This window comes from Aquarana catesbeiana, linkage group LG03, assembly GCF_042186555.1.
Source record: "Aquarana catesbeiana isolate 2022-GZ linkage group LG03, ASM4218655v1, whole genome shotgun sequence".
Classification (NCBI taxonomy): Eukaryota; Metazoa; Chordata; class Amphibia; order Anura; family Ranidae; genus Aquarana; species Aquarana catesbeiana.
In genome coordinates this window covers 735,274,266-735,296,674 of record NC_133326.1, presented here as the reverse complement: position 1 = coordinate 735,296,674, position 22,409 = coordinate 735,274,266, and the positions used below count along the sequence as shown (strand labels likewise).

Here is a 22,409-nt window from a genome sequence, read left to right as displayed (position 1 = left end):
AATCAACTTTTTTTGTTGGAAAATCTGATTGTGTGTACGGGGCATTAGAATTGGATGGATTTCTGTCATTTACAACCCATAACTATGAGGGTCAATCAGAACCTTCTACCCGACATTCAACCAGTTGGTATATCGGGGTCACAAAGGAATCCTACCCTGTTTAGGGCCACAATTTATACAGACTTGGACTTTTAGATGTCACCTCCACAAATCTGTTCCATTCATAGCCAAGACTGGTACTAATCAGCACCAAAGTATCAGCCAGTAAGATGTCTACAGAGAGGTCAGGTGATAAAAAGGAGAAGACCCCAAAATGGAAGCCCTGTGGTCAGCAGAGACCTCCATTCACTAATAAAATGCTTCCAAGAGGATTCTTCAGGAAGGTTGGTTATTTATTCATCATAAAAACAGTTTAAAAACACAAATAACACATTGTGTGGCTCTTTAGTGGCTACTTTTTCAGGGAAAGGTGTACAGTACACTTTAATGGGTGGGATCTGTGTGTGTCCTTCAGACCAGACTATACTGTCAGGTTTTTCTGATATTAAATGATAAATATTGATATGAATTCTGAAGGAGATATGAAGAATAAATTTCTGATGAACCACAGGTTACAAATGTTATGTCAGCTATGACAGGAAAGTTTGCATACAGAGCAATTAGTTACAAGGACACATTTAATCCAGCAGACAATGTGTTATAATGGTCCTCACACAACACCGGTATAAAGAGGATTTATTTTTATATTAGATATTTATTAGACATTTTTACAGGAAGTTTCCTCCCACTCCACAGGCTGCACAGTGGCTCATACTGTGAAGGTGAAATACCTCCTTGTGGGGTGAAAAATAGCGGTGAGTGCTTTTCTTATGGGGCTCTGTGTTTTCCAAGAAGCACAGAACAATTTGAAGGAGCACATTGTCACTTTATTATTAGACTTTTTTTATACACCAGGGTTTAATGACAGTATATGCATATTTCTGAACCCAGTTTCACAGCAACAATACACACCAGTCATATATGTTGGATTTTGCACAGAAATGTCACTTTGAATTGCAGGTTTTGCACAGAATTGTGTTTATTTTATTTTATTTTTGTTTGACATAACAATATGCATGATATATAAGCGGTTAGGAAGTTTACACAGCAGGATTTTTTGTGGATTTTTGTGAATATACAAATATGTCTTTTTTGCACTTTCATTGTCACTTTTTGCATTAAATGCACCCGTGACACACACCCCTCAAGTATTTAAAGGTTGTAGGTCACCTCTTAATAAGAGCAGAGCCATACCTATCCCCTCTTTTTCACATTTCTTCTAGAATAACCTTAGGGGTGAATTTATTGATAGAGGATGCAGCTCCTCATTTTTCATCTTCACCATAAGCGCGGGGGTCACATCTTTTTACTATTTTTACAAGTCCAGCAAAAGAAATAGAAAAGAGTCCGGTAACAAAGTGTGACATAAGAAGAAAGTCATGTAGGAGAAGGAAGAAGGAAAGCGCTCAGTACACGTCTCTTGTGTATCACTTCCATATTCACAAACCTCAATGAGAAGAAGATTATAGATGAAGGAATTACAGACAAACATGTGATGTATACTTAGCAGATTATCAGTAAGGGAAGTAATCAGGGTAACAAAGGAAAGAACACATCAGAGTAAGTACTGAAATAAAAGAAAGTATAGAACAATAGAAGATTACACGGTGTCCAATATGGACATGTAAAGGTGTAGCATGTCATAACAAATACATTATATTATTACAATTTGTTATTATTATGCCGATTGCTCTGAGTTTTCCATCGTTTGTCAAACCAGACATTTTTGTTATTGTAATAGGCTGGAGCTATTACAAGGCTTATGCCGCGTACACATGGGCGGACTTTTCGATGGACTAGGTCTGGCGGACTTTTCGACAGACCTTCTGACGGACTTTCCAAATGAAAGGACTTGCCTACACACGATCAACCAAAGTCCGACGGATTCATCGACCCAGCATGACCCATTCGATGGGGCCCCAAACTTTTGACTAATATCCACAATCTGGAAGTCAAACACAAAACCTCCCCAGATGTTACTGTGGTCGCTTCCTTGACTAAACTCCGTACTGAACTCAGAGGATTGATGGTCCAGCAGCATGATAAATACCTTCCATCCCTAAAGATCCGCTATCATAACCGAAACAACAAATTGGGGAAACTCCTGGCTACCAGGCACAAGACACAGGGCACAATCCACTAAGTGATATGTTACCACATCTGAGTATGCTGCAATATATCTCACAACGTTAGAAAAAAAATGGGTGCAATTCACAAAGAAACTCTCATTATAAACTCGCATGCATTTTATATTCGAAAATAATGCATGACATCATGCGGTAAGTTATCGCAAGCATCTCGCAAATTTGCAGGGTTTTCACCGTGTTATTCCTGCCAAACACCCTTCAATGCACTGAGCGCTGCACAATGCATTCTGTGGACAAAGCTTTGCTCAATCAGGGCGCAATGTAAGCTGGTTGTTAAGGAGGGGGAACGGGAAGCCTGCCGCGGTGTCCTTAACAACCGATGAGTCAGCTCTCTATGGGTTTCCCCACTGACGGCTTGTAAACTTGTGTATCAGCAGCAGTTTGCTCAGAGAGCATGTAACTGTCTCCTCCACCGTCGTGGCCCCTCCCCTACGTGTGACAACACAGTTTCTAATCACATGTCTTCCTCAGGGGGATCCCCTACAATAAATTTATACTCAAACAATAATGCACTATCCAGCCTCTTTCTTACTTTAACTTGAGGAAAACATCTCTGGATTAAACCGGGGGGAGGGGAGCACATGTGTGAAGTTACCTGGATCATCATCACAAGAGTCACCTTATGAGACATTATTATATATATTTTTTTCAATATATCGTTTCAACATATACCTTTTTCACTGTGGACTTGCTGAAAATTGAGAATTTTTTTTATATTTGACGATACTTCGATATTAATGAATTATTTCAGTGTGAACTTGCTTGACACAAAGATGTTTTGTTTTTTATTATTCATATATTATTGTTTTTTTCTCATACCTTGGATGTAAGTGTTCATGGCATGAATTTGTGGTATTTATATTCACACTAGTAAGGTTAATATCACATAGCGCTGCATTTTCTTTTATTTACCGGCATATAACACGCACCCCAAGTTTAGGAGGGAATTTTAAGAAGAAAAACTTTTTAAGGAAAAAACTTACATTTAAATGCCCATCAATGCAGCCTTTTCAGTGTCCATCTGCATGCTTGTCCAGTGTCATTTGCGGCCTTTGCAGCCTTGCCAGTGTCATTTGCAGCCTTGCAGCCTTGCCAGTGTCATTTGCAGCCTTATCAGTGTCCATCTGCAGCCTTGTCGGTGACATTTGCAGCCTTGCCCAGGCTGCAGTTAAACTGCGGTGACTTGTCAGTGTCACTACAGTTTGAAAAAGGTGCCGCAGAGATACACAGAGCCGACTCTTCTCGTAGTCCCATCCAGTCCCACCCTATGATGGACATAACACAGGTCCAATGGCGGGACTGGGCGTGACTGTGAAGGGAACTGAGTACCGCCCATATACATACATAGCTGAGTGTACTCGGCTAGGCTCGGCTAGCTCCACTCACAGTCATGCCCAGTCCCTGTGTTGTGTCCATCATAGGGCGGGACTGGGCGTGACTGTGAGCAGAACTAGCCGAGCCTAGCCGAGTACACTGAGCTATGTATGTATATCGGCGGGCGGTGCTCGCTCCGCTCACAATCAGCGGGGGGGATCGGCGGGGATTGGCGTATAACACGCACCCACGATTTTCCCCTGATTTTAAGGGGAAAAAAGTGTGTGTTATACGCCAATAAATATGGTATATACTTTTTCACAGATTATGGGAGTGTGATTAAGGCTAAGCTGCTGTGTATTGGTTCTTTCTCCACATTTATCATTTTTATTTTTCAACACTACACCTTATGGTAGTGGTAATCTAGGTTGGTCATCTCTAATGGTAGCTAGCAAGATTTCTATCTATCCATATTGAGAAAAAAAACTTGCCTGCACTAATGTGAAGGGTGAAATTTGTGGTGATGTAGTAGTGTAGTAGATGATTATTATTTAGTTATTATTATAATGTAAGTAATTTCCCGCAGGAACCCGATTCTTCCAGAGAGATGCATTTATTGAAACTTCAGACAGAACAAAGTCCATAAGATATTTGTAACAGATGACAAAATCTATCCGAGTAAATATGACAATGAACAGTAGCCTTCAGAGTCCCATTTGTCCTAGACAATATCTAGACCTGTGGCCTTCATCTTCATGGAGAATGAAAAGACTAACTGCCAGTTTGAATTGTCCACCTGAATATTAGTCTGACACTGGGGGGTTCTGAATACCCCCTCAAGTCTAATTACCATCAATAAATACTTCTTCTATGGTCCTTTATCATCCTTAAGTATGTAAACAATGTACCCTTTGATTAACAGGCCATACCTAGATAGACTTGTATAAAATCAACACATAAAAGGGTCATCAGCTGTCTCTTTGATATGTTAAAATTGAGTTGGCAACTCAACCATTATCAACTGAATTCTGGCCTGGTCAATATGTCAATTTTGTACTGTATGTGTACACATATATCCTACATAAATCGGCCAACATATTACAACAAAACTGAGATCTGGCCTGCAGCACTTAGGCTAGGTCTGGGTCAAAGGCCATGGTTTTGATGCACAAAATGTCCGGCAGGTGAGAGTCACTGAGTCTTGTCCTCACGCGGTTCTTGTTAATGTTCATAGCAGAGAATGTCTTCTCACACATATATGTTGGGCCAAACGAGCTCAGCATTTTCTTAGCCAATGTTCGAATCTCTTGAAACCGGCTCTTATCCAGTTGGCGGTAAAAGTTCACAAGAGAGATCTGTTGGTGACGACTGCGTAACTCGCTGTCACAATGCAGCTCAATGAGCCCGAGCTGCAGCTGACCTGGGGTCACCAGAGAATGGAGAGGAGAAAAGGCTGATCTCTTTTTCAATAGCTGCAAAATCCTGAAAGCACCATTTATTCTCCTCAGCCAGAGATGTGATGTCTGCTGCATACCTGCTTGTTTGTGCACTGATATTGTCCTGTGAAAAACTGTTGATTATTTCCTGCAACACTGAAAAACGTATGAGATCGGGCTGTGTTTGTGACAACTGCCTTATGAAAAGTTGCAGCTTGGTTCCAAAGGCTTTGAGGTGTGAATAAAGCTGGTTCACCGCTGCATCTTTCCCTTGAAGACTCGTGTTCAGTACATTCGGATACTTTGTTATGTCAACTAGATACCCCAAATCAGCCAGCCAAATAGGATCAGATAGTTCTCGTATCGGTTGTCCCTTTGTTTCCAAGAATTCTCTGATTTCCTTTCTGAGAGAGTAGAAACGCTGCAGTGCAGACCCCCGACTGAGCCATCTTACATTGTTGTGATATAAAACATCTTCCTATTCAGCCTGGATGTCCAGTAGAAACTGTTTATACTGGTGGTGGCACAGGGCTTTAGAGCGAATAAAATGAATAGTCTTTACCACCGGTTTTATAACATGATAATATTTGAGATGTTTAGCACAGAGAACTTGTTGATGAATGATACAATGGAGTTTAATAGCTTTGCCTCCTTCTTCCATCACCTTGTTACAGATTAGGGATTATAATCCACTTTGTTCACCATTCATGGCAGGTGCCCCATCAGTAATAATCCCAGTAACTTTGTTCCAAGTTTCATGTCATCTATGGCAGAACTAACAGAAACAAATAAATCTTTTCCTCTTGTTTGGTCCATAAAGCTCTGGAGGACAAGTAGTTCTTCAGTCACATTCATTTCATCGTCCACCCCTCTCATAAAAATCAGCAACTGAGCCATGTCAGATAGGTCCGTGCTTTTATCGCAGGCTACTGAAAAGAAGTCAAAATCCACTCCTTTGGACGTCAACTGTCTCTTAATATCCGATGAAATCTCTTCAATTCTCCATGTTACAGTGTTACGAGCCAGGCATATGTTGGCAAACTCTTGCTTCTTCTCCAGACAGATATTCTCCACCATTTTCATAACGCATTCTTTGATAAAGTCACCCTCAGCAAAAGATATGCAATTTTTAGCTTTTTTTAGCTAGTTTTTATTGTTGCCACCTCATAGCTCGCCCTTGTGGCACTTTTCATTTGGCTCACGGGCTCTTGTGAAAAATCACTGTTGTGACATTAAAACAGCTTCAAGTTGCTTCAACTTCTCACTGTGGCGGTGCCCTGTTAGCTTGGGGTATGTGCTCTGTCTCAACTGGTAGTTTCTCTTGACATTAAATTCCTTATAAACAGCCGCAGTCTCTTGGCATATCAGACAAACACAATGATTCCGTATTTCAGTAAAGAAATATTCCACTTTCCACCTGTCCTGGAAGTGGCGGCCCTCACAGTCAACTTTCCTTCTCTTATTTACAGTCGTCATTTTAGAAATTGACCAGAAGGGGAAGCATGGGAGCACAGTGCCAGAGGTTTTGGTCTAATGCCCCGTACACACGGTCAGACATTTATCGGACATTCTGACAACAAAATCCTAGGATTTTTTCCAACGGATGTTGGCTCAAACTTGTCTTGCATACACACGGTCACACAAAGTTGTCGGAAAATCTGATCATTCTAAACGCGGTGACGTAAAACACGTATGTCGGGACAATAAATGGGGCAGTAGCCAATAGCTTTCATCTGTTTATTTATTCTGAGCATGCGTGGCACTTTGTGTGTCGGATTTGTGAACACACGATCGGAATTTCCGATAACGGATTTTGTTGTTGGAAAATTTTATAGCCTGCTCTCAAACTTTGTGTGTGGGAAAATCCGATGGAAAATGTGTGATGGAGCCTACGCACGGTCGGAATTTCCGACAACAAGGTCCTATTACACATTTTCCGTCGGAAAATCCGACCGTGTGTACAGGGCATAAGTGTGTTCATCCGATACACTAATACACTGCCCAACAAGAATTTTCCTACCTTTGTGGATGTGTGTGGTGAGTCTAATGCCCCGTACACACGGTCGGATTTTCCAACGGAAAATGTGTACCCCCAAAAATCCATACCAGACCCTTATCTGGGAAGATAGAAGATAGAAGAAGATAGAAGAAAGAAGAAGCATTTAAATAAAGGAATTGTCAAAAACTGTCTCTTGTCATTTTTAACATTTTTGATAGTTTTTTTGTGAAATGGTAGGGGTACAAAACCATTTCACACAGGGGGGAGGGCCGGGATCTGGGGGTCCCCTTGTTAAAGGGGGCTTCCAGATTCCGATAAGCCCCCCGCCCGCAAACCCACACAACCACCGGGCAAGGGTTGTGGGGATGAGGCCATTGTCCCCATCAACATGGGGACAAGGTGTTTTGGGGGGCTACCCCCAAAGCACCCTCCCAATGTTGAGGGCATGTGGCCTGGTATGGTTCCTGCGGCCTGCCAGGTTGCGTGCTCGGATAAGGGTCTGGTATGGATTTTTGGGGGGTACCCCACGCCATTTTTAAATTTTGGAGCGGGGTTCCCCTTAAAATCCATGCCAGACCTGAAGGTCCTGGTATGGAATTTAGGGGGACCCCCACATCATTTTTTTTTAAATTTTGGTTTGGGGTTCCCCTGTGGGGAATTCCCATGCCGATTTTATCAATGAACTTTTATGTGTATTGTCGGACCGGCAATTCATTAATAGCCGCAAGTAGTTTTAAATGACTTTTTTTCCTTTGAAATGTCATTTTGCTGTCAGACTGTTCTTAACACGGGAAACATGCGCCCCTTTACAGGCATATTATAGACATCCAGAAGGTGAAGGTACAAGACCCTGAGGTATGTACCAAATGGACTAGTAATGATTTAATAAAGTGTGTAGAAATATTGTGAAAACTCTTCATATAACACCATAAAGCAAAGAATAATAGTAAAGATAGAATTAAAATTAAACATAAGTGGACAAGTGTGTAAACACATACAAACAGTGTGGAGCGTGTCTGTGTCCAATGAGTCAATTTTGGGTGGAGTAACCCGGCCAAAAAAATGACTCAAAGATCTATCACAACAAATAGATAATAAAAAAATAGATAATAAAAAATCCAAAAAAATATATATATAATGGATTACGACAATGTGATGTGCATTAACCCACAAATGACCTGCTCCTCAAGACAAAACCTGAGTATAAAAACATGGGTCCATTGGGATAGTGTGTATATGTGAGTATTTAAAGTCCATCACTATGCAATGGGGTGATCTCAGATAACTCCCCGACAACTTGGATGTAAGCAGTCCTCATATAGAGTAATTGGGAACTGTTGAAAGTGACCTTGCATACAGATGGATTCTTGTCTTGATATGGAGATGTTTCACTCAAAGAATAAGCGTAAATTGCCCTTACCAGACAAGGTGGACTCACAGGCCCTTGGCGGTGAGTCAAACGAGCTTGTACCGTCAAACGGTGTAGTAGAGCGAACTGTATGGTGGTCCTGGACAAGGTCTCATCAGATGTCACCGGATGGCGTACCCCTGGGAAGGCTGGACCGGAATCAGATGTCTTCAAAACTCCGCCTCGGACATCATGTTTACAGCTTTTCAAAGGCACACGACACGAAGAAAGATGTATGAAGCTATGCAACCGGCGATGGGACGTTAAAGCGCCTTTTCTTCCCCGGCTCTGTTGACCGTAGATGCGCAACGGGTCTTCGCCATACAGTTCGCTGTACTACACCATTTGACGGTACAAGCTCGTTTGACTCACCGCCAAGGGCCTGTGAGTCCACCTTGTCTGGTAAGGGCAATTTACGCTTATTCTTTGAGTGAAACGTCTCCATATCAAGACAAGAATCCATCTGTATGCAAGGTCACTTTCAACAGTTCCCAATTACTCTATATGAGGACTGCTTACATCCAAGTTGTCGGAGAGTTATCTGAGATCACCCCATTGCATAGTGATGGACTTTAAATACTCACATATACACACTATCCCAATGGACCCATGTTTTTATACTCAGGTTTTGTCTTGAGGAGCAGGCCATTTGTGGGTTAATGCACATCACATTGTCGTAATCCATTATATATATATTTTTTGTATTTTTTATTATCTATTTTTTTATTATCTATTTGTTGTGATAGATCTTTGAGTCATTTTTTTGGTTGGGTTACTCCACCCAAAATTGACTCATTGGACACAGACACGCTCCACACTGTTTGTATGTGTTTACACACTTGTCCACTTATGTTTAATTTTAATTCTATCTTTACTATTATTCTTTGCTTTCTGGTGTTATATGAAGAGTTTTCACAATCTTTCTACACACTTTATTAAATCATTACTAGTCCATTTGGTACATACCTCAGGGTCTTGTACCTTCACCTTCTGGATATCACGGTTATTCGCCTAACAACATTATTCCTTAGTGCCACACTTTTCTCACTCTATACACTCACAATAGTCAGGTTGTTGTGTTGGCTGCTTCACTTTTTTTTTTTTTCCCACAAGAAAAGATTTTATTGAAAAAATAATAAGATAGCAAGTACAATACTTCAAAAGAGTATCAAAAAGAATCATGTGGTACACTCGTATGACAATGGTACGTCATAAAGATTATTGTTGGAACACGTTTGAATTTACAGAGTGCATATGTAACATTTAAAATATACACACAAAAGGGGGGCAATCCTGATAGCAAGTAATGTAACAGTGATATTAATACAGTAGTGAAGGTATTCCAGTGTTTCTGGTACAGGGAGGTCCAGTGCCCGTCCTGTTCCTTGAGTAAGGTACATATAAGGAGATAGGTTCGAGTGTCAGTTAGTGGGGGATTAGACACATTATGACGGTCTTACGTAGAGCATAATCCCAAATTTAGAAAACAAAATAAATAAAAATAGGGGGATAGGTGGGGAGGGATTGTTAAAACAAAGGAATGGGGGTTAGGGGGAAGATATAGGGGAAGGAGGGGAGAAAAAGGAGATGGCAGAAAAGAAGAAAAAAGCAGATAAAGAGAGAGAGAGGGGGGGCCACCCCTCGGGCCAGGCCCCCCGGGCGCCCCCGCGAGTCCTGGAGGTCATGGGTATTAAACTATAGAAGGGAGTGTGTTTAGGACTGGAAAAAGGATTTATAGTAATCAGTGGTTTTAAAATGGGACCAACAGGCCCATATGGCAGTAAATTTTTGGATACGGTCTTGGGAAATATGAATCAGTTCTTCCATCTCCTCGAACTTTGCAACCCTGATTAACCATTCTGTAATGGTCGGGGGAGTAGTTGAGCGCCAGTGTGCAGGGATGCACACTCTAGCGGCATTTACCATGTGCATTGCAAGTGATTTATGGTAGACTTTTTTGGACAGGGTTGAATGATGGAGGAGATATTGGGCCGGGTTAAAATTTAAGGAATAAGTTGTTACATGTGTAATAATGGAGTGTACCTCTTTCCAGAATGGTTGAAGTAGTGGGCATTCCCACCAGATATGTAGCATGTTGCCTACTGCCTTATTGCATCTCCAGCAAATATTGGGGATAGAGGGCGAGAATTGGTGTAATCGAGCGGGAGTTCTATACCATTTCGTGGCAATTTTGTACCCATTTTCTTGGATTGCAACATTCATAGACCCCTTGTGAGCGTATGTAAGGATAGATTCCCATTCATCGTCAGAAAAGTTGATTTGTAGGTCCCTCCCCCAAGATAGTCTAGAAGTTTCCATCTGTGGGTGAAGCGAGTCATCTTGGAGGAAGGAGTAAATCATGGATATTAGGTGACTTTGTGGGGTGGACTGAGAATACATTGATTCGAATGGAGTAAGTGGTCTTGTCCAAATGTCGTTTGCGTTAGTCGATGCAAGGAAGTGTCTTAGCTGTCTGTATGACCAAAAGGGGAACTCTTTTGTGCGTGAGACAGATTTTAATTCGTTATATGTGCGAATCCTCCCATCAACAAAAAAATGGCGAGCATAGATATCGTCATGTGGCCACTCTTGTGTTAAGAAAAAGTTTGATTCTCCAGGAGCAAACTCAGGGTTGGCTCGAAGAGGGGTCAACGGTCCTGGTGTTGAGGCTATGTGGTATGAGTTCTTTGCTGTAGAGAAAGCTCGCAATGACGGGTAAATAAACGGGTGTGATTTTACAGCATAAGGGTAGTGTTTCGTTGGGACCCATGTTAGGGTGTGCAAGGGTATAGTACTAAAGGCATTTTCCAAAATGGTCCAAAGTTTGCTTAGTTTATGAGTTTTCCAGTTTACCACTCTAGTGAGGTGGCAAGCCAAGTAGTATTTATGTAGATCTGGCAAGGCAATCCCCCCTTTCGTTTTGGAGCATGTCAGCTTCGTATATTTGATGCGGGGGGGACCGCCCTTCCAGATAAATTTTGAGCAGGCTTTTTTATAGGCCAAAAAGAAAGATGGGGGTAAATGGATTGGGATCGTTTGCATAAAATATAAAAGACGGGGAAGGATTATCATCTTCATCAATGCCGAACGACCAAACCAGGAGACATTCAGGGTACTCCAGCTTTGAAGGTCTGTTTGGATCTTCGTCAAGGCATTGAGAAAGTTGCGCTCATAGAGCTCTAATAGATGTTGGGGGATTCTAATGCCTAGGTAAGTGATATAGTCATTTTTCCATTGGAATGGGAACGAAGCTTGGCAGTGGGTGACTTCTAATGGTGGTAGAGAAACATTGAGGGCCTGGGATTTAGAATAGTTAATTTTAAAGTTGGACAATGTTCCAAAATGGTTAATGTCTTTCAGTAGGTTAGGAAGGGATGTGTGCGGTGTTTGCAGTGATAATAGGATGTCGTCTGCAAAAGCGGCAACCTTAAATTCCCTGCGATTCATGTGGATACCCTGAATATCTGGGTTGGCTCTTATTCTGTTGAGAAGGGGTTCAAGAGAGAGGACAAAAATTAGGGGGGACAGAGGGCATCCTTGACGGGTGCCGTTGCTGATGTGGAAGGCGTTCGACAGGAGGCCATTTGCTTTAACTCTTGCTGTTGGAGTAGTATATAGGGCACAGATGTGGGCAAACATGCGTGGAAGAAGGCCAATTCCTTTGAGTACCTCTCGCATGTAATCCCAGGCCACCCTGTCGAACGCCTTCTCAGCATCCAGGGATAACAGGAATCCCTTGGTGTTGGATGTGTTGAGCCAGTGGTGTAAGTTCAGGGTGCGGATGGTATTGTCTCTTGCCTCTCTGCCAGGGATAAAACCTACTTGATCGGGTAAAACTAGGTCTGGAATCAGGGGTAGTAATCTATTTGCTATAATTTTGGCATACAATTTGATGTCTACATTTAACAGCGATATGGGTCTATAATTAGAAACTATCATTGGGTCTTTGTCTGTTTTGGGTATCACTGCTATCTGGGCTTCTAACATGTGTCCAGATGTGGCGAGTGGGTTTGAAAGGAAGTTAAAGGCCGACAGCATTTTGGGTGTTAATGTGTCTAGAAAAGTTTTGTAGTATATGAGAGGTAGGCCATCAGGGCCTGGACTTTTGCCCGCCTTCGTTTGTTTAATAGCGAGATTGAGTTCTTCTATGCTCATGGGGATTTCTAATTCCTTAGCTTTTTGTGTTGGTATTGGCTTGGGGCAATATTGGGATAGAAACTCCTGAATTTGTAAAGACCTGTCATGTGCGGAAGAGGAGTCTGGTGGGTGTTGAGGTAGGTTGTACAGCTTAGAATAAAATTCTTCAAAGTGCTTGGCTATTTCCTCATTTTTGGAGAGGAGTTTGCCTTTTGCAGTGCGGAGGTGATGTATAGTGGTAGACGTTTTAGCTGCCTGGATTGTGCGAGCGAGAAGTCTCCCGCTCTTGTTGCCATGTTCATAAAACACTTTTTGGCCTAGGATATATCTTCGCCTAGTGCGTTTCCCTAGTTCGTCCAGCAGAGATGCTCTTGCTTGTGAGAGAGCTTGTAGTGTGGATTGGGAGATGGACTTTTTGTGAGATGTTTCAAGTCTGTGGATCGTTGCGGTAAGGGCTTTGATCTGTTCTTGGTGTCTCTTTTTTTCCGCCTCGGCTAAGGCTATGAGTTTGCCTCTTAAAACGCACTTATGTGCTTCCCACAGCGTCACCGGAGTGACTTCTGGGGTTGAATTTTCTTGGAAGTACAGTTGGATTTGTGTGTTCAGTTGCCGGATTGTTTCAGGATCTTTTAGGAGAGATGGGTTCAATCTCCAAGTTTTGGTAGTCTTACGCGATTCCGGGAATGAGAGGGTAATCGTAATAGGGTGGTGGTCGGATAAGAACATGTTTTCTATTGTGGCTTGCGAGAGGTATGAGAGGTCTTGTTGGGATAGAAATAGATAATCAATTCTAGAATATTTCTGGTGTGGGGGAGAGAAGTACGTGTAATCTCTATCTGTTGGATATAAAGTGCGCCATGCGTCGTGTAGGGTGAGGTTTTGTAGTTGGAGTTTAATTTGTTTTAAAGCCCGGAATGGAAGTGTGGAAGTGCCAGTGGAGGAATCTAGGCAGGGGTTCAGTGGAACATTGAAGTCTCCTCCCAATATCAAAATGCCTGTTTTAAAAGATGAAAGTAAATCACAGACTTTCCGGAGGAAAGAGACTTGATGGTCATTTGGGCAGTATATATTCGCTATAGTGATGGGTTTGGACGCATACGTGCCTTTGACGAAGATGTATCTGCCCTCCTGGTCAATCAATGTGTCTGACAAGTGAAAGTCTGCATGTTTAGAGATAAGTATAGAAACTCCTTTTGTCTTAGAAGATGGATTTGAGGAGTGTAAGGCCTGTTTGTATACATGGTTCGTCAGTTTAGGTATGCTTTTGGTTCGGAAGTGTGTCTCTTGCAGTAACAGGAAGTGAGCTTTGTGTTTCGTGAGTTCTGAGAGAACCTGAGATCTTTTTTCAGGGAGGTTTAGGCCTCTTACATTAAGCGACAGGCATTTAAGTGAGAGTTGATGGTTGCTGGTGGCAGTCTTCTGCATTGTGTTAATGTTGTGAATGATGAAAGAAGGTTAAATAGGTGTTAGTCTGTCCTTCAGTATTGTCTGCCTGGACGAGGGGGCTCAGGGATCGACGACGGGGAACAGGACGGAGGGGCGGCCCCCTCGAGAAAATAGAACGGAAGGAGGATAAATATGAGAGGAGAGAAGAGAAAAGGGAGAGAGGAGAGGGAAGGGAAAGAGAGAAAGGGGTAGGGTGAGATGTGTGGGTGGGAGTAGTGTGAAACTAGGATAGGGGGAAAGAAGGAAGAAGAAGGGAGAGAAAAAAAAAAAAAAAAGGGGGGGGGGGGGGGATCACCAGTTAATGAACTGGGCGAGTCAGTTACCGGAGGTGGTCGTAGGCGTGCCTATCCACCTAATAAGAATTTCCGGATTGGTAGCTCAGGTCCGTATGGACAGCTATGTGGGGTACGTAGGACTGAGCGGGTACGAGATCCGTTGCACTGGTGAGGACGAATGGAGAGAAATGTCTAGGTTGGTTGGGGTGTACATAGTGAAAGACTGTAGTAGACTAAGTTTCGGGATTCGAAGAGCCATCTGGCGATTAAGAAGGGGGTGTGTGATATGGGTAGGTTACTATATCTAGGGTGGACGGATCTTAGGCTCTATAGTAGTGACTAAGGATCTGGGTCAATATTGACTAAGAGCAATAGGGCTATCTATACCAGATTGAACTGAGAGGGAACAAAAACATAAACATAGACAAAAACATAGACTTTAGCCTATCAGTAACAGTAGTTGTAACAGTAACAGTAGCAGTCCGGGCAGCACGGTATGGACTCCTTCACCAGCAAAACTAAATTGCTTTGTGTAAGTGGGGATCGCGAATGTCGGTACCGCACTAAAGCATTCTATGAGACCTTTTGTAAGTGCAACCCAGGAATCAATCATATTTGTTCTTAGTGAAGGAGAGCATTCCGGTTTGGCCGGGGCATTAGCTTTACAACATCACATTATAGGTTATGTTGTCACTACAGGGTATTAATTAAATCCTATAGTAAAGGACAGTGTGTTGTGGAAGCAGGCCTTTCAAGCTCGTAAGTGAAGTGTCCCAGTTAGCTAAGGATATCCGTGAACGAGTATCTTAGAATGCACTTAGTCTGGTTTGGTAAAATACAAGGTAGATGGGACTGATTTGGTGACCCTCTAGGACCCAATGGGCCCCCCACGGGAGTGGATACCCACGTTCCAAGAGGGTGACCAAAGTGAGGTAGAGAGGTTATCTCCATCAGCATATGTGTGTTTGCTGGTAAACAATACCTGGGAATAGGAAAAGTAGGTTACATAAACAGAAGTCCATGAAGGGTTTCTTCTTCTTCCTGTAAGAGGTGGAAAGTCCCAGTGGTCTCCGACATTCTTCATTGGAGCGTGTGGGGTGCGGTACCTGAAAAACAACTTCCATAGAGTAGGTCTAGGTTGGAGCTGGAAAAAAAGGAAAAAGTTAGTGCTGCCCGTGCATGCGTGGATAGAATGTTCAGGCGGTTATCATGCCAACGGGAGGTTTCGTCGCGGGGTGTCATGTCGCCCAGGGCTGGGTGCAGGCATGTCTCGGCGTGATAGGCGGTCTCCAGGAGAGATAGGATCCAGCCTGCGGCGTCTCGAGTGGTGCCTTTGAGCTTTGGGGGAGGAGTTGGTAGATACCGGCTTCCACGGTTCCGTGGGGAAATAGAATGAATGCCAATCAGGGATATCCATCAGTGGAATGTCCAGCTGCTCGCAGAAATTGGGAAGGTCTTCCGGGGTTCTCAATAAGGCTGTGCGGCCTCTGGTCGATGCAGAGAGACAGAAAGGGAATTTCCATCTATATTGGATGTTGCGGGAGCGGAGCACATCCAGTAGGGGGCGTAAGGTGCGTCTATTCTGCAGTGTGATTTGTGATAAGTCCTGAAATAGTTTCACCTCAGTTCCATTAAAGGTTATACGTCCTTTTTCTCTCGCCTTCCTAAGAATTTCCTCTTTGAGGGGGAAATTGACAATACAACAGATAATGTCTCTGGGTGGGTCGTTGTCTCGGGGGGGGGGGGACGCAGGGCTCGGTGTATACGCTCCATTTCTATGGGGGAGTCTGCCGGGCGTTCAAGCAAGTCATTAAAGATGGTACTGACTGTGTGGGGAAGTGCGGCCTGGTCAATTCCCTCCGGGACCCCCCTCACCCGAATGTTATGCCTGCGTCCCCTGTTGTCTAAATCTTCCACCTGTCTGTGTAGCTCAAACATGTGGGGCAGGTGGAGATCGTATGTTTTTTGTACTTGCCTGATAGCTGAGGCTTGCAATCTAGCGTTTTCCTCCACATCATTGATCCGGTGGGTTATAGCATGGATATCTTCTTTGAGATCAGAGATAGCGGACATCATGGTATGTTTGATGTCCAGAGCGACCTTCTGGAGGTCTCTCTGGAGGTCCAGCAGGCTTGGGTGCGGATCGGTGTGGTCGCCGCTGTCCATTAGCGGGTCTGTGGCGCTCCTAATCGAGTCCGGGGATGAGGCCTGTACGGCGTGCGCGGCCTGCGATGAGGCCTGGGACGCCTCCAGCAGTGCGGACTGGCGGGTCCGGAAGATGTCTGGGATACTGCCGCTTAGTTGCGGTGTGGGCTCTTTCTGTGTGCGGGGTGTGGAGGTGCTCCTGTTTGACTTTCCCATCGTGGGACAAGTCGTAGATACCCCCGATTCAGCTTTTTCCGTCCTCACTGTGCGGGAGCTGTCTCTTCAAGCGGCCATCTCGGGTCCCGTCCAGGCCACGCCCCCGGCTGCTTCACTTTTATCCTTTTTTGGAGTTGGCGCAAATTTTTATTTTATCTAATACTATAGACATCCCCCAGGTACGAAATTTAAAGGAATATTACACTTTTATTGTTTCACTTTAAGCATTATTAAAATCACTGCTCCCGAAAAAACGGCCGTTTTTAAAACTTTTTTTTGCATTGATCCATGTCTCCTGGGGCAGGACCCGGGTCCCCAAGCAATTTTTTATGACAATACCTTGCATATAAGCCTTTAAAATTAGCACTTTTGATTTCTCCCATAGACTTTTAAAGGGTGTTCCGCAGCTTTCGAATTTGCTGCGAACACCCCAAATTGGTTACTGTTCGGCGAACTGGCGAACAGCCGATGTTCGAGTCGAACGTGAATTTGACTCAAACTTGAAGCTCATCCCTAATGAACACACACCAGCAAAATGCCCAGCAAAACGCCCCAGCTTATCCTAACCCTGAGTGGCGCTCAGGGATTTGTCAGGCTAAAGAAGAGAGAGATATATATAGTTACAAAAAACATAACATGCCCGAGCTTGGGGGCCACAGAAGGATATATATGCAAATTGCAAGTGGGGGCCACATCAAACCGGAATGCAGGCCAGACTTTGGACATGCCTTATCTAAAGTAAACAGCCTACAGAATTCATGAATAACAGACAAAAAGCATTGAAAAGCAGGAAGTCTGGTGCTTGCTGCGCTCCACGGACCCTTACCAGATGTGAGGGAGCTAGAGCGTCATTATGTCACATCTGGTTCGGGTCGGTGGAGCGCAGCGAGCACCGGACTTCCTGCTTTTCAATGCTTGTTGTCTGTTACCTGATGGTAGTGCAATATTTACCTTCTATTTATTAAACAGAATCACGCTATGGAGGCGTTTTATTATCCCTACATAATACCTGCTTGACCAATTACACTAAGGAAAGTGAGATATCCGGGGAAAGACCCGTTTACCACTGTGAATTCCATAAGGGGGAGCACGAGTGACACACGGACACCGCCCTCTTGTGGGGATTGAGGTTGCCACTTTTTCTTCAAACGAAACCCGAACACTTGTAGTGGCGCACAGTTAATTTTTTTTGTTTTAGCATACACTATAGAATTGTACCAGACCTGGGGCACCTTTGGGCACTCCAAAGAGAATAGTAATTAGGCGTACATAGTGCCCCCCCCACCTTCCTGTCAATCCCTATTATGAGCCACATTCCTGTCAGAGGGCCGCACTTAGGACATTCCTGCCCTTTGGAGCCTACCTGATGACAGGTTCCTTCCTGTTTGCAATTCACTGTAAGGCACAGACCAGTGGACTACATGCACGTCTGTGGCACAGTGATGTGGGACGTGACCCCACCCCTTGGAGTGGGCTTCACGCTGAGCGACTCTGTGACAGATTGAGGTTGCAATTGGTCAAGCGCCGCGATCTTTCACACTGACCACCAGCTGATTTCAATTGCACAGAGTACAATTGATCTCAGTCAGCCTCACCACCAGGGGTATATTAGCCCACACCCCAGACATCCACAGTGATGACGTGGTGGTGGCGGGATCATACACTACAGGACACAAGGCAGAGGTATGTGATTAGTAGGGGTGAGCTTCGTGTTCGAGTCGAACACATGTTCGACTCGAACATCGTCTGTTCACCCGATCGCCGAATTGCGAACGATATGGGCCATTCGCGCCAAATTCGTGTGGCGCGTCACGGCCCATAATTCACTGCGGCATCGCAGTGCATTGCTGGCTGATGATTGGCCAAGCATGCACTATGACCATGCTTGGCCGATCACAGCGCCGTCTGAACAGAGAGCCGTAATTGGCCAAAGCCAAGGCGGCTTTGGCCAATTATGGCTCAGGGGATTTAGTACACGCCCCACACTATATAAGGCCGCCTGCACGGCGGCCCTGTGTAGTGTGTGTTCCGGCATTGAAAGAGATAGACAGAGAGACAGTGTCATTTGATTTGAGTTAGATAGATTAGGCAGAACAGTCAGTCAGTTAGCTGCACTTACAGTGTATTGTGTATAAATATGCATCCCAGGTGTTGCATATATATATATACACTGTATTCAGTTTAGCTAGATCCGTACCTGTTATCTTCCTACTGACAGGCAGGCTTGTCTTGTTACAGTATTTACAGCTACCTGAAGAAAATTACTGGTGTTCTTTTGATCCTGTTAGTACCACAGTCAGGCAGCTAGACTATTTTTAGTTAGTGCAGTGCGTCCTGCTCACAGTGTTCAGCTAGATCTGTTCCTGTTATCTTCTTACTGACAGGCAGGCTTGTCTTGTTACAGTATATACAGCTACCTGAAGAAAATTACTGGTGTTCTTTTGATCCTATTAGTACCACAGTCAGGCAGCTAGACTATTTACAGTTAGTGCAGTGCATCCTGCTCACAGTGTTCAGCTAAAACTACAAGTTAGTGGGGTGCGTCCTGCTCAGAGTGTTCAGCTAAACCTACAAGTTAGTGTGGTGCGTCCACCTCACAGTGTTCAGCTAAAACTACAAGTTAGTGCGGTGCGTCCTGCTCACAGTGTTCAGCTAAAACTACAAGTTAGTGCGGTGCGTCCTGCTCACAGTGTTCATCTAAATCTACAATTTAGTGTAGTGAGACCTCTGCACAGTGTTCATCTAAAGCTACAAGTTAGTGCAGTGCGTCCTGCTCACAGTGTTCAGCTAGATCCGTTCCTGTTATCTTCTTACTGACAGGCAGGCTTGTCTTGTTACAGTATATACAGCTACCTGAAGAAAATTGCTGGTGTTCTTTTGATCCTATTAGTACCACAGTCAGGCAGCTAGACTATTTACAGTTAGTGCAGTGCATCCTGCTCACAGTGTTCAGCTAAAACTACATATTAGTGGGGTGCGTCCTGCTCACAGTGTTCAGCTAAACCTACAAGTTAGTGCGGTGCGTCCTGCTCACAGTGTTCAGCTAAAATTACAAGTTAGTGTGGTGCGTCCACCTCACAGTGTTCAGCTAAACCTACAAGTTAGTGCGGTGCGTCCTGCTCACAGTGTTCAGCTAAAACTACAAGTTAGTGCTGTGCGTCCTGCTCACAGTGTTCAGCTAAACCTACAAGTTAGTGTAGTGAGACTGTCACAGACCTAGCCGGGACAGAGGCTGTTGGAGAGGACTGTATGCAAGCCTGTTGCCTTTTGATTATGGGCCTTAGCATTTGGGGGAATGGTGCTCTCTGTGAGCTGTATGCCTGGGGACCCTGGGGTTGGTGTTACGTTGGATTCAGCTCCATGTCCCCCCAAAACACACAGACTCTGGAACCCGTTATATGCCATATTAGAATGATAAGACTGAATTATACTGTTGGGACACATACTGTGAGGAGATGCTAATTTCATCAACTCCACTCACCTGTCTGATGTCAGCTATAATGTGTTTAATGTAAATAAGTTTAGTCTAGGTTCTAAGGGTATTCAACTCATTGTTGTTTGTTCTAATTAACCCTGTGTTGATGTTTATGGTAATGTGTGTAAATTGAATGAGCTGATCACATTGTCCTCTATACAATGTAGGAGACGGGACGACTCCTATTGGAGCTCATGTTAATTAGGTTAGCTTTGAGTCATCCTGGTGTATAAATGTGTGGGACATCTCAAATAAAGGGTAGTTCTGATGTACTCCAAGACTGGTGTTGTCTAGTTCTTGGGGGTTCCTATAGCCAGATCCATTGGACTCGTGTTCCAGAACTTAGGAAGCGGTATACTGACGGAAACACTCAAGCGGAGTGTGGGACGTTCCGTGACAGAGACCTCTGCACAGTGTTCATCTAAAGCTACAAGTTAGTGTGGTGCATCCACCTCACAGTGTTTAGCTAAACCTACAAGTTATTTTTTTGCGAGCTCTGCACAGTGTTCACCTAAAGCTACCTGTAGAAGGTTGGTGGTGTTTTCCTGATCCTATCACTACCGCAGGCAGCTAAAAAAGCTACAAGTTATTTTTTTGCGAGCTCTGCACAGTGTTTAGCTAAAGCTACCTGTAGAAGGTTGGTGGTGTTCTCATACTACAGGCAGGCAGTTGATTTTGCTAGCTGAAGTATCAGTACGTATATATATATATCCCAGCTTAGTGCAGCTACAGGCCATTAGAATGTCTGGAAGGCCAAGAAGGAGAGGCAGACAGTCACAAGCCAATAAGAGAGGGCAAGCAGGCTCTGTGTCTAGTGCTGGTCGTGGAGACGGTGCATCCTCATCAGCACGTGGCCTTTTTTTCGGCAGCTGGCCGTGTTGAGCCGCAACATGCGGAAGACTTGGTCGAGTGGATGACCAAGCCGTCCTCATCCTCCTCATCCTCTCACACCCATGCCCAGGGTACTTTGTCTGGCAAAGCAGCGGCCTCTTCCCTCGGCTCAGTGTCATCAGTGACTCCTTCCCTAGCCCCACCATGTCCTCCTGAGGAGTCCCTCGAACTGTTTGACCACAGTGTTTGGTACATGCTCCAGGAGGATGCCCAGCGTTTGGAAGGCTCTGATGATGGTACTGAGCTCGATGAAGGCAGTAACATGAGGGGGTGCCCAAGAAGGACAGCAATCCCCCTGCTGCAGCATACTGCCAGGTTTGCTCCAGTGATGAGGAGGGAGGGGATGATGAGGTCACTGACTCAACTTGGGTGCCTGATAGGAGAGAGGAGGAGGAGGAGGAGGCGGCACATCACCAACGAGGCAGGATGCCCTCCAGGGGCCAGCCTAAGGGCAGCACATTGACTGCATCACACCCCAAAGCTCCACATGTGCAGGGCGCTGCAGTCTCTGCGCGTTATTCAAAAAGTTCTTTGGTGTGGGCCTTTTTTGAGACGAGTGCATCAGATTGCATCGCTGCTATTTGCAACATATGTCTCAAGCGTATCTCGCGTGGCCAAAACATCTCCCGCTTGGGTACCACATGCTTGACCAGACATATGTTGACCTGCCATGCAGTTTGTTGGCAAGCGTATCCAAAAGACCCACACCAAAGAACAAAGAGGACCTCTCCTTGCTCCTCATCAACTGAGATCTCCAACCCCACTATACCTTCAGTCCTCTCTGAGACCTGCACTGAGAGGAATGAAGGTGTAGAAATAGGTGTGTCACAGCCAAGTACTTGTGGGCAATCTGCTTTTGGTACACCGACATCAGATTGTACCAGACAAATTTCCCTGCCCCAGCTGCTGCACCGCCGAAAGAAGTTTGCTCCCAGCCATCCACATGCGCAGCGGTTGAATGCTAGCTTGGCAAAATTGCTAGCACTTCAACTGCTGCCTTTTCAGTTGGTAGACTCTGCCCCCTTCCGTGAGTTTGTGGAATGTGCGGTTCCTCAGTGGCAGGTACCCAAACGCCACTTTTTCTCACGGAAGGCGATTCCGGCTCTCTACCAGCATGTGGAAGGCAATGTCCATGCCTCGCTGGACAGGGCGGTCAGCGATAAGGTGCATATTACCGCTGACTCATGGTCCAGCAAGCATGGAAAGGGACGTTACCTAAGTTTCACAGAGCATGGGGTGACTCTGCTGGCAGCTGGGGAGCATGCAGGACAAGGTGCAGTAGTGTTGGAGGTTGTTCCGCCACCACGCCTCCAAAATGCTAATGATTGTGACACACCTCTCTTCTCCACCCCCTCCTCTTCTTCTTCCTCCATGACCTCTTCCTGTGCTTTTTCCTTGGAACCAGTGGTGCTCCGTAGCCG

The 22,409-nt window shown here is 44.6% G+C and overlaps 1 protein-coding gene across 2 annotated transcripts in view; it reads right to left on the bottom strand.

Annotated features, from left to right (window-relative positions):
* Nucleotides 1-22,409, bottom strand: part of LOC141133850 (NACHT, LRR and PYD domains-containing protein 3-like) — a 267,114-nt gene that overhangs the window by 166,096 nt on the left and 78,609 nt on the right. The gene's annotated exons all lie outside the window — the stretch shown is intronic.